The following is a 10173-nucleotide window of genomic DNA, read 5'->3' on the forward strand; positions in this document are numbered from 1 at the left end:
GCTTGGAGCAGGTAAGTGATGTCACCTCGTCCCAAAGCGGGTGGCTCTGGGGGGGATCCGGCAGATGGGAGGCGGCGGGCAGCCCGTCGGCTGCTGTTTCCAACTATTGCATCAGTTCTGCGTCGCCTGCACCGCCGAGCACTGCCCGCACTGCAGGGGCTTTCTCAGTTCTACAGCTGCAGAAAAGGGAGGGCAGATAAAAAGAGGAAAATCACTTAAAATATGTATGTGCTGGAGGAGTACGTCCATCTGCCTCTTTTCCCCTTCAGGCGCGGCTCCCCTCAGGAGCTCCAGGGCTGAGCGCAGCGCCTGCGACCGCCAGGGGGCGCCATAGTGCCGCGGCCGGCGCAGCTGCGGGCGGGGGCGACGCGGAGGGACTCAGGGCAGCTCTCCTGCGCGCGTCCGGAAATGAGAGGCTAAGGGCTCGCCTCGTGCGCCTGGGACAGCCAGGAGTGCTTTTAGGCAGTTTGCTATCCTCTGCCTGGACTCACAGCCAGTGGTACAAAGCCCTATCGTATAGTATTCAATGCTGTTGTTGTTAACTCCGGGAAACAAAGTTTTATCAGCCGTGAACCAGCGATGGAAAAGGCTGTCGTTTGACCATACAAATCTACTTAGGTGGAAAATATTTACTTACCTATCCTATAATACATGGATTGGGGAAGTGAGTGCTATTACAGCAGCTCAGCTCACAGTGGTGTCATGTGAACGCTGTTGTTCCCACAACCACCTAGAGTCAGGGTAACTGCTATTGCTCGCCCTCCAGAGCAGGAAAAGCTCTATTGGAAATCCTGAGGCATGACATGTCATTAGTTCATGGAAGTATGTATCTGGACACGTTGTATTTGCATCTTTTGAGGAATAAACAGGTGCTGTATAAACACATTCTGATGCCAAGGGGCATCTCACTCAAGTAACGATTGTAAATCTGTCCAGTTAGATTTGACTCAAACGGTGAGAAGCTGAAGTTCCCAGTCAGCCCTTCACCCTTCCACCATCCCTGTCCTGTGTAGATGCTTTGCTGTTCGGATCAGACTGCCTCTTGCTGTAAGTGTCTGAGGTGTTTCCATCTGATACACCAGCAGGGACTTGGCTTCATTCTGGCTGGTGTCCTGAAGGAGAGACACTTTCATGGTTCTGTTTCCTGAACTCTTCTTGAGAGTTCACATCCACACATTCCAAATCAGGGCACGGGATCAAAGCTGATAATCTAGGGCACTTTATCTTGAAAGGAGGTGTCCGACACCTCTTTTATACCTCTTTGCCATGCCCAGCTCTTGTGTCAGCTTCCTACAGCCTGGCAGAAACCAGGAGATGGTGCCAGAGAGCCCTGCTCCCAGTGCTGCGCAGCGTTTATTCCCTAACTTCAGGATCAGCGATTCTGCGGCCCTGGGAGATGGTGTGGATGACGGCGGGCCGGCCTGTTACATCAACTGCTCTCGGAGCGGTAGTTGACAGCGCTAATCTGCATTATGTGGGATTAAACAGGCACAGTAATTAACTTACATAAGCGCTTTAGCAACTTTTGGCATTTGAATTGCAGCGTGTCCTGTCTGTGGCTGTGCAGAGTGCCTATAGCACAAGGACAGCACGGCGTGAAGCTGTGCAGGAGAAAACGGAGCTTGGATTTCAGATGCAAGCAACAGTGAAAGGGAGAGAGAGGAAAAAAAGTGCTACACAGCCCAGCTCAAATATCCAAGTGTTTTTTTCAGGAGTTAATGTGTGCTGAGTATGTTAGAGGTGTGTTGGAAAGGCATCGTGGGCGCTGCTGTCCTCAGCCCTCTTTGAATCCAAACAGCTACGAAGAGATGACTCCATTTCCAGTCCTACCTCTTCTCTGCTGCATGGCAGCTCTTCTGTGCTGCTAATTCAGATCTGCTTTGAATCAAGCTCACAGCAGGAAGGCCAAAATGCAGTTGGCTGCAGTATTTTCTCTTTCTTTGAAAACATACAGTGCCTCAGAAAAGGTCTTGGAGTCAGCAGGAAGAGCTGAGAATATTTAATTCCCCCAGTATCTAGTAAGGTATCCTGGGTCTTATACATAAAGCTTGTTCTAGATTCACATGAGGCAGAAGTCACTGCCAGGTCGTCTGGAATTTGTAGGGCTCCAGCAAAAAGCACTGACCCAGTCCGCTTTGCAGATGGCGTGGGCTTTGTTTGTTTGGCTTTCAGACTTGGGGTCCTCTTGCAAGCCCTGTTCTCGAGACCTCTTTGCTTTTCAGGAAGTGGTCTTTTAGGAGATGGCCCTTTCCAAAGCAAAGCACTCAAAGGTTTCTCACCACCCGGATGGTCCCGTACAGCTCCAGATGTTTTAGGAGCTGTTGGCAGTATGCGTGCTGCTGAAGCCATCAGCTGCCCCAGGTGCGGTGGACTTCAGCGCCGTGCCAACTGCAGGTGGGAGCGCAGAGCCTCAGTCCTAATTCTGCCTTAAAATGGGCAGTGGCCTTGTGAAAAGCTACTTTAGACAATGGATAATCTGCTCCAGAGGATTCCTTTTCCAGCTGCTGATGGTGTAAGAGCCTTCCTCATGTCTGAAAGTAAATTTCAGTGGAAAAATAGATCTCCTGCTGGCTTTGGGGTCCCATTAGCCAGGGGCTGGTCTGGGACTCAGGAGCAGGGTGGACTTGGGGGATGGACTCACAGAGGAGACAAAGAACTGAGCAGTTTGTAACAGACAAACAGAGTTCCCAACTGCCCTGGGGTCAGCCTGGCCTAAAAGCAGAGGGCAATAAGGTATTGTGAGTGAGCCCTCAGCACCTCATCCCTCTCAACCCAGCGCTGGAAGCCCGGTCAGCCAGCAGTCTGCAGCTCCTCTCCCTTTGAAGAAAACCACTCATGGGTGTGAAAAGCTCTGATCCTTATCTCAGTGTGGGTGTGCTGTCAGAATGACGTGGAGGAGGTAAAAACAGAAAGTGACAGACACCAACCTCAGCCTTCTTCTTTCAGTATTGCTGTTCACCTGCACGAAGAGGCAGCTCGCGGGTTCCTCCTTTGGATGATAATGTTTGTTTTGAAAGCTCGCTTACCTCCTAATTGATATTTTACTTAACAAACAGGAAAATGAAACACGTTGCTTATGGTTAAAGCATTAGTAAAAAGCAAAGTATGTAAGAAAATGATCCACGTGAAAGAACAAAACCAGAAGTATGAATTAACATAAAATGACTTTCAGGTTTAACTAATTGTTTCATTAGCCGGAATCCTAAAGCCTTGCCTTGTTTCGACAAGAATCTCTTCCACAGATTCTGTATGTTGATAGGCTGGCACTCCGAACCTGTGGGGAAAAGGGTAGATGCATGGAAATCCCCACTTATAAAAGGTTTCTTGTCCTGTTTGTCTGCAGTGCTTCACAGTGGCAGCTGGATATTGGTACTGACACTTTTATAAGGCACTGCTGTCAGCTCTGCCGATATTATGTGTGATGTGTCCTTTTCAGTATTCAAAGGATATTCTTGCAATATCGCTTGACCTTATTGCTATGTTTTCTGTGTAGGATTTCATAGAACCTGATGGTAAGAGCTGGAGAAAGCAGAGAAGAGCGTGATGTTGGCTCTTTTCATTTAAAATGCTAAAAAGCCCATCGTGCTTTACAGACAGTTGCATCAAAACTTCAGGTTCTGCTTGCAGTGAAGGTGTTATCTGGGGCTTTCAAGACACAGGCCTGGGAGATGTAAAATACTAACTTACACACACATGTACATGTACGTGATGAAATGATAGAACTTTGTGTAGCTAACTTCCAGTCCTAATAACTGAGAAATGTTAAAGGACGGCTTTTCATCAGCTTTCTTTGTTCCCTCATCAGGCCCCTACAGCCTGACTCAATGTTGTATAAAGCAACCTTGGCGTTGCCTTTGTCCTACCACAGCCCAGATCAAATTCAGTTAGACCGAAGGAACGGGTTTTATGTTCCAAAGGTGAACTAGTTCCATCAGGTTTCTCACTGTTGGCCTTAGGTTTGTTTCATCTTTTTATATGAAGGACATCTTTGGATTCTTAAAAGTATTTTCCTTAATGCAGCAATATTGATAAAAATAAGTGAAATCTTTCCAGATGTAGTTGTACACAATTCACCTGGAGTTCTTTTCTGGTTGTTTTTTTTTCCTAAAGTCTCCTGGCTCAGTATCAATTTCAAACAAATCTTGCCAACTAAGGAAAAGAACCAGAGGGGTACAGACTGGAGTTTTCCACCTGGAACTTCAAAGAGTGCCAATCTGGAAGCGAACTCTGTGGCTGCAACCCACACACAGTTGAATGTGGTGACCCAATACTGTGATTTCAGCTGCTGTCAGACCATTCCCCTCCAATAACAGTAAGTGAACAAGGACTGAACAAATTAATTCAACGATGCTAATTCGCAGCCCTAATTCGGTGCAATCCAACACAGTGGCAGGCTGTGATTGCGAGTCAGGGTGTTCTCACTGCTCACTTGTTGCTCGTGCCTCTTCCCTGACGGGAAGCCACGTCTTGTTTCTTTCTGGCACTGAGCCATGTCAGAAGCGTGGCCAAGGGGGCAGATAGGTGAACTTCTGCGTGGGGAGGAGCTGCACGGAGCCTGAGATGTGAGCCTGGGCCAGGAGGACGAGGAGCTGCACCACAGGCTAAGGGAGAGCCGCGTAGCACAGCCTGTTTAGCTTGCGCTCCAGTTCAGTTTCACTTAGGGGTGAGCTAGAGAGAAGGCACAGAAATACCAGCAGCAAGCAAGCAAACTGTTGGCAGGCAGGTGGCACAGGGCACGGCACTGACTCACAGCTGTCCCCAGGTGTCAGCAGGGCCGTGCTGGCAGTGGGCCACGTCCCTCACACACGTGTTTGCTCGTGTTCCTGAGCTGGGCTGTGAATTCCTTCGCTCAGCAGCAGCCAGCGCCTAGTGAAGCCAGCGGGAGTGTGGCTCCAATGAGAAGGGTGTAACTGTGCTTTCAAGCTAACTTGCATTGCATCTAATTGAACCTGCTGCAGGGGAGAAAGGCTGATCTTAAGCTGATAATTCCCTGTTTAGATGTGACTTAAAATAACTGGCTTAGGGGAGCAGTGCCTCCACTGATCCCAGTGAGAAGTGTTCTTTTGCCAATGCTGAGAGCAGGGAGCAGGGAATTACTGCTGCGAGGGACATGAAAGGCCAATTATCCCATCTTTCCTCCACCCATTGGAGGACTGAATGAAGACCAACAGTGAGAACTGGTGCAAGCCAACAAGAGGGAGGGAGCTGGGACTGGTCTGTAGCTCTTCTGCTCCCAGTGCCAGCCACCCATGTACAGCAGGATGTTGCAGCAGAGCCAAGGGCAGAGAGCAGCCATTGAGCTGTGGTCATTACAGCTGTTGTGAAGAGGGGCTATTACCACAATTAGTGCCAGTGAGATCGGATGTGGATGCGTGAGCATCCAAAAAATGCATCCAGCTTTCTGTGGATAAACACTTGTTTGTCAGTTCAGGACATTTGCAGTTCTTACTGTCACATTTGGAAGTTTTAACTCCCGAAGGAAAAATAAAAACACAGAGGGGAGGTGGCACTGAAGGCACATGATGAATCCTTGCACTGTAAGCTGTTCTGTTGGCGTGAACATGTCTCCATGCACTTGAGAGCTACTGATCTGCATCCTTGTTACTCATCGTCATGTGTCTGACCATAGCCTTGTTTTCAGTTACGTGGCAGCAGAGGCATGCATGTTGTTTTTCAAGTATGAAAATGCCTTTTCCTTGTGGTTGGTACCTTCTGTGCTAATTTGCTGACCTCTAAACTTTGATCCTTGCCAAGTGCAACTGTTGTGAGATCAAGGGCAGTGCTGCTTTCACAACAAGCGATGGGGACAGGGAAGAAAAAAGGGCAAAGGTGAGCAAGAGCAGGGGTTGCAGCAGCTGAGCTGTGTGCATCTGAGTTATCTACTTGAACAGATGAAGTTGTTCGTGAGGACTGCATTTCTTGCAGGGAGGGAAAAGCGTGGCAGGAGATGAAGCAGAATTTTCAGGTGACCCAAAAAGTGCAGTCAAAGAGGAAGAGTACCTGGCTGTTGGCCTTTCCTTCCTTGGCACCAGTTTTGCTGTGGTCTTTTAAAAGAGCTATTGTTGAAACGTAACACCTCCTTCTGGAAACGCCAGCAGCAGTTCTGCTGTCTGTGCTTTCAGCAGGGCACAGCTGCAGGGCTGCACAGCTGGCATTCAAACACTTATGTTAGTTCCCATGATATCATCGCATATATATATTTCCTAAATCAAGGACTGGGTTTTGTGGGCTATAAGTATTTTTTGAAAGCCACTTTGTAAGTCTACAATTAAAGAAATATATGTTTACTCACACCACAAAAAATATGAAAAAGTTTAGTAGTATATTTAAGATTGCATTCTTTCCGTTCTGGATTGTGAGCCTGTCAGAACATCAGACTTTGTTTATATAAGCACTGAAGTCTTATTTACTGGTTTTTCTTTTTTTCTTTTTCAATGAGGACCGAGTGCTTTGGCAGCAGTGATGCTGGGGGGGAGATCATTTGGGACCTCTGAATGAGGAGTGTGGCTACTTAGTATTATTACTCCAGTGGAAGATAATAATTGCTAAATATAAAATGACTGCATAAGGGCGACTGGGTGTTATCTGCTCCGTGCTGCATGATTCTTTGTATATTTGCAACAAAGCACTAATCGACTTCTCAACTCAGGCTGCAAGCTGCCTGTTTTCTCTTGCCTAAAAAATAACAGCACTTTTCATTGTGTGATTGCTGTGCTGTTGGTTGTTATCTTCTGTGCTGTGTGCTGAGAAAGAGCTGGAGTAGTAAAGAGTCGCAGGGGTTCATGTATTGCTGTTGCAAACTGTTCAAGATAGAAATAAAGATAGTTCAGTTAATCATCTTTGTTTTCTGTTTTGTTCATTGAAATATTTTACATTGCTATAAGATCTACTATTTTTCACAAAAGAAAAAGGAGATACGTGTTTAGAGCTTTTAAAGTTAAGTTTCTTAGTAACTATTCGTTCTCAGTGGTCTGTCATGCTTTCATTGGCTCAGCAGGATCAAAGCAGAGGGCACCTGATGACAGCTCTTCCCGCTGGTCATATCCCAAAGGGATCCAGATTTCACACATAGATTAGATCTTCCACCACGCACTTTTAGTGACTGCATTCATTGTTCACTATTGCATGTACGTCACTGCCAACTACAGAACCACAGAGTGCTGCTGTTTTTTACAGAGTTAAAACCTTGAAAAAAATGGTGCTTTAGTTTATTCTAAGAGGCCTATATGCTAAGACAGCCCTATAGTTTGCAGCCACCTCTAACAAGTCTGCACACTACAAAACTAATCGCTTTAAGGCAGGAGACAGAAGTGTAGAATGACTTTTTTATCGGGTCCAAGATTTTACATCCGTGCATATTTTCAAGGAATCAATAAAGCTTTGATCTAGGCCTTCAGATCACCTAGTCCATGTTTAGTTAAGAAGCAGTCACCACCTAACCCTCCCCGGTGACTGCAATACCTCACTACAAGCAAAAACAGCGCTGCTCACTGCGCCCACGTTGCATTCAGGAAGAAAAGGCAGCTGACTCAGTAGGTGCACCCGAGCTTTGTAATCTCTCTCAGAATGTCTTCCAGGAGCAGAACAGGTTGTGTGAGAACAGGACCTGGGTGAGCTGCGCTAATTAGGACATTTGAAATTCCAAACTTTTGTCTCAACTAGAGAAACAGATGAGACAAAGCATCTCTAAAGGCAGCCAAAATAACATTAAATGAAGTGTGGATATAATGTAAAATACTGTTAGTTAGTAGGTGATGACTAGCTAAAGTATATTCAATCCTTCTCAAGCTGTCATAGCATGAAAGGTTAATAAACTAAAACCACATCTACTGCGTTTCTGGAAGGTCTCTGAATACCTGTACCGTCATGTTGTCAGATGGCAGCTGGCTGCAGAGGAATGCAGCACTCCTGGTCTGCTCTGTGTGTCTAAAGACAAGACCAAAACTTATTCTGTGAGCAATGTTTAGTTAGGAGGGGATAAAGTCATGTTTGAGTTGTCTTGCCAAAGACAACTCAAACTTGACTTTGGACTGGGATTAGAACTTCTTGGTATCTCCAGCACGCAGAGTTCAGCAGGAAATACAGCTCATGGTTAAGGTGGATTACCCCTTTAAGACTTCAGATTTCTTTGAGTTATGATGTTCTCTCGAAAATTTGGTCTCCTGCAAATCTTAGGCCTCTTAAGGTAAATGTATAGGGAAACAAATTCTTAAAAGTATTAACTGCACATACAAGGTATTTGTTGTTTCTGATTTGTTATACATATTCTCACATACTCAGCTTTCATTTCTCAGAAATGCTCATGTCTTGGAAATATCAGAAGAGATAAGAGGTACATCGTGCAGTGTTTTGAAGAACACACGTATGATTCACTAGCTGGTAACACAAACATTTTCTAGCAATGCAGATCATGGTATGTGGATGTCCTCATTTATCTGCTGTTAAGAAAGCATGGTTGTATTCTTCCTCACACATGAATTGTCTGCCTTAATCTTAATCCTCCTAATCCTTAGACCTTTCCTGTGTCAGGAGAGGATGAGTTCTTCATGTGTTCTCAGGTATTACTGACCTATTTTCCTGAAACCCAAACCACCCTATATCTGAACTTGGAGTGCTGTATCACTTTAATCATTAAGAGATCAATCTGTCTTCCATTATTTATGCCTTCTCAGATTTACTTCAGAGTAATGCCAAGATGTAGGATTATAAAATCATATTTTCATTATTGCACCTTCCAGTGTAAATTCTTGAATAAGACTTTTATCTTAAATCCTCCTGCTACTCTCTGAATATTTTCTTTTTTTTTTTTATATATCTTTTGATTTTATATATGTACATTCTGATTTTACTTGTTACTGCGAGCACTCGGTTCTGTATTAGTAGCTTTTTAATATGCTTTTACAATATAGTTAGAATGCTGATGTGTAAGTATCAGCATTGATTTAGAGTTTATTAACAGTGATCCCCTTCCACTACTGCAGACAAATGACCTTAAATTTTATTGAAGTTTGTAATTACTTTTTATTAGGCACAGAAAATCTATCTGCTAGTGAAGTTCTATTTCATTGTCTGCTGTCTCTGATACCAGATTTTCAATCACTAAGTAATCACTATGAAGTAAAGGAGTACATATATCGGTCAAAACTTCAATAAATCTCCTGGTATCATTACTGAGGAGTAACCTGAAGAGCAAAGGTTCCCTTAAGCAGTAGATTGAATCTTTTCTCTGAGGCAGTCAGTAGGGAGCTCTGTAAATGTAGAATTGAGCAGATCTGACATTCTGCTCAGTGCTGCCCAGAAGAACCTATGGACACGTAAGTCCCTGAATAATCACTGTTTTTACACATGTGCAACTGACATAAATTAGGTTATAAGGGAAGAGCTAACTGTTTTTCTCTCATCGCTACCAGCACGTCTCAGGTCTCCTACTCTGCTGCTGTGTAGCTCCAGCTCCCCTCCAGCTTCCAGAACTGCACACCTCTGCTGTAGCCCTGACTTAGGGTAGGATTTGCTAGTCGAGCTTAGTCAAATCAGTGCGATAACTTACATTCCTTCACTCTGGAAGGGGGAGGGTGGCTGCTCCCTCCTGCACTCAGCTTGCTGAAAGCCAGTCTTTTGAAGTTTCACAGCTTTATTGAAGCAGTGCTGCCCTTCACTACAAAGGAAATCCAAGTGTGTTCAATGACCTAATTTTTTGCAGACTAAATTTCATGGGTATTAAAATGATTGATTTGTTATGCCAAAGTGAAATCAGATGCATGTGTTAGAATTCAAACAACTCCAGATTCAAAATCATTTTCATACACAAATACGTAACGCGGTTTGAATAATCAGACCCTGTATGTATTGATCAACAGCACTTCATTGTCTGTGAGTCACCAAACACTTGAGTTTTACAGACCAGACCTGGCACTCTCTGCAATAGCTTTTCCATTTAAAAGAAACTTTTGTTTCTTACACATTGCAAGTGAGAGCAACGGCCTGTTTTTATGGAAGTCCTTGTTTTTCCAGGAAGAATTCCCCTGTAATTAGATGGTCCTGATGAACTCACACTGCATGAATCCATTGCTTGAATGATTTTGCAGCTTTCTTTATACTTCAGGCAGAACTCTAAATCCTTTCAGTTCTACTTTTATAATTCTGTATTAATTTCCAGCATAACCAAGTTCACCA

The sequence above is a fragment of the Numida meleagris genome, chromosome 4, assembly GCF_002078875.1.
Source record: "Numida meleagris isolate 19003 breed g44 Domestic line chromosome 4, NumMel1.0, whole genome shotgun sequence".
Classification (NCBI taxonomy): domain Eukaryota; kingdom Metazoa; phylum Chordata; class Aves; order Galliformes; family Numididae; genus Numida; species Numida meleagris.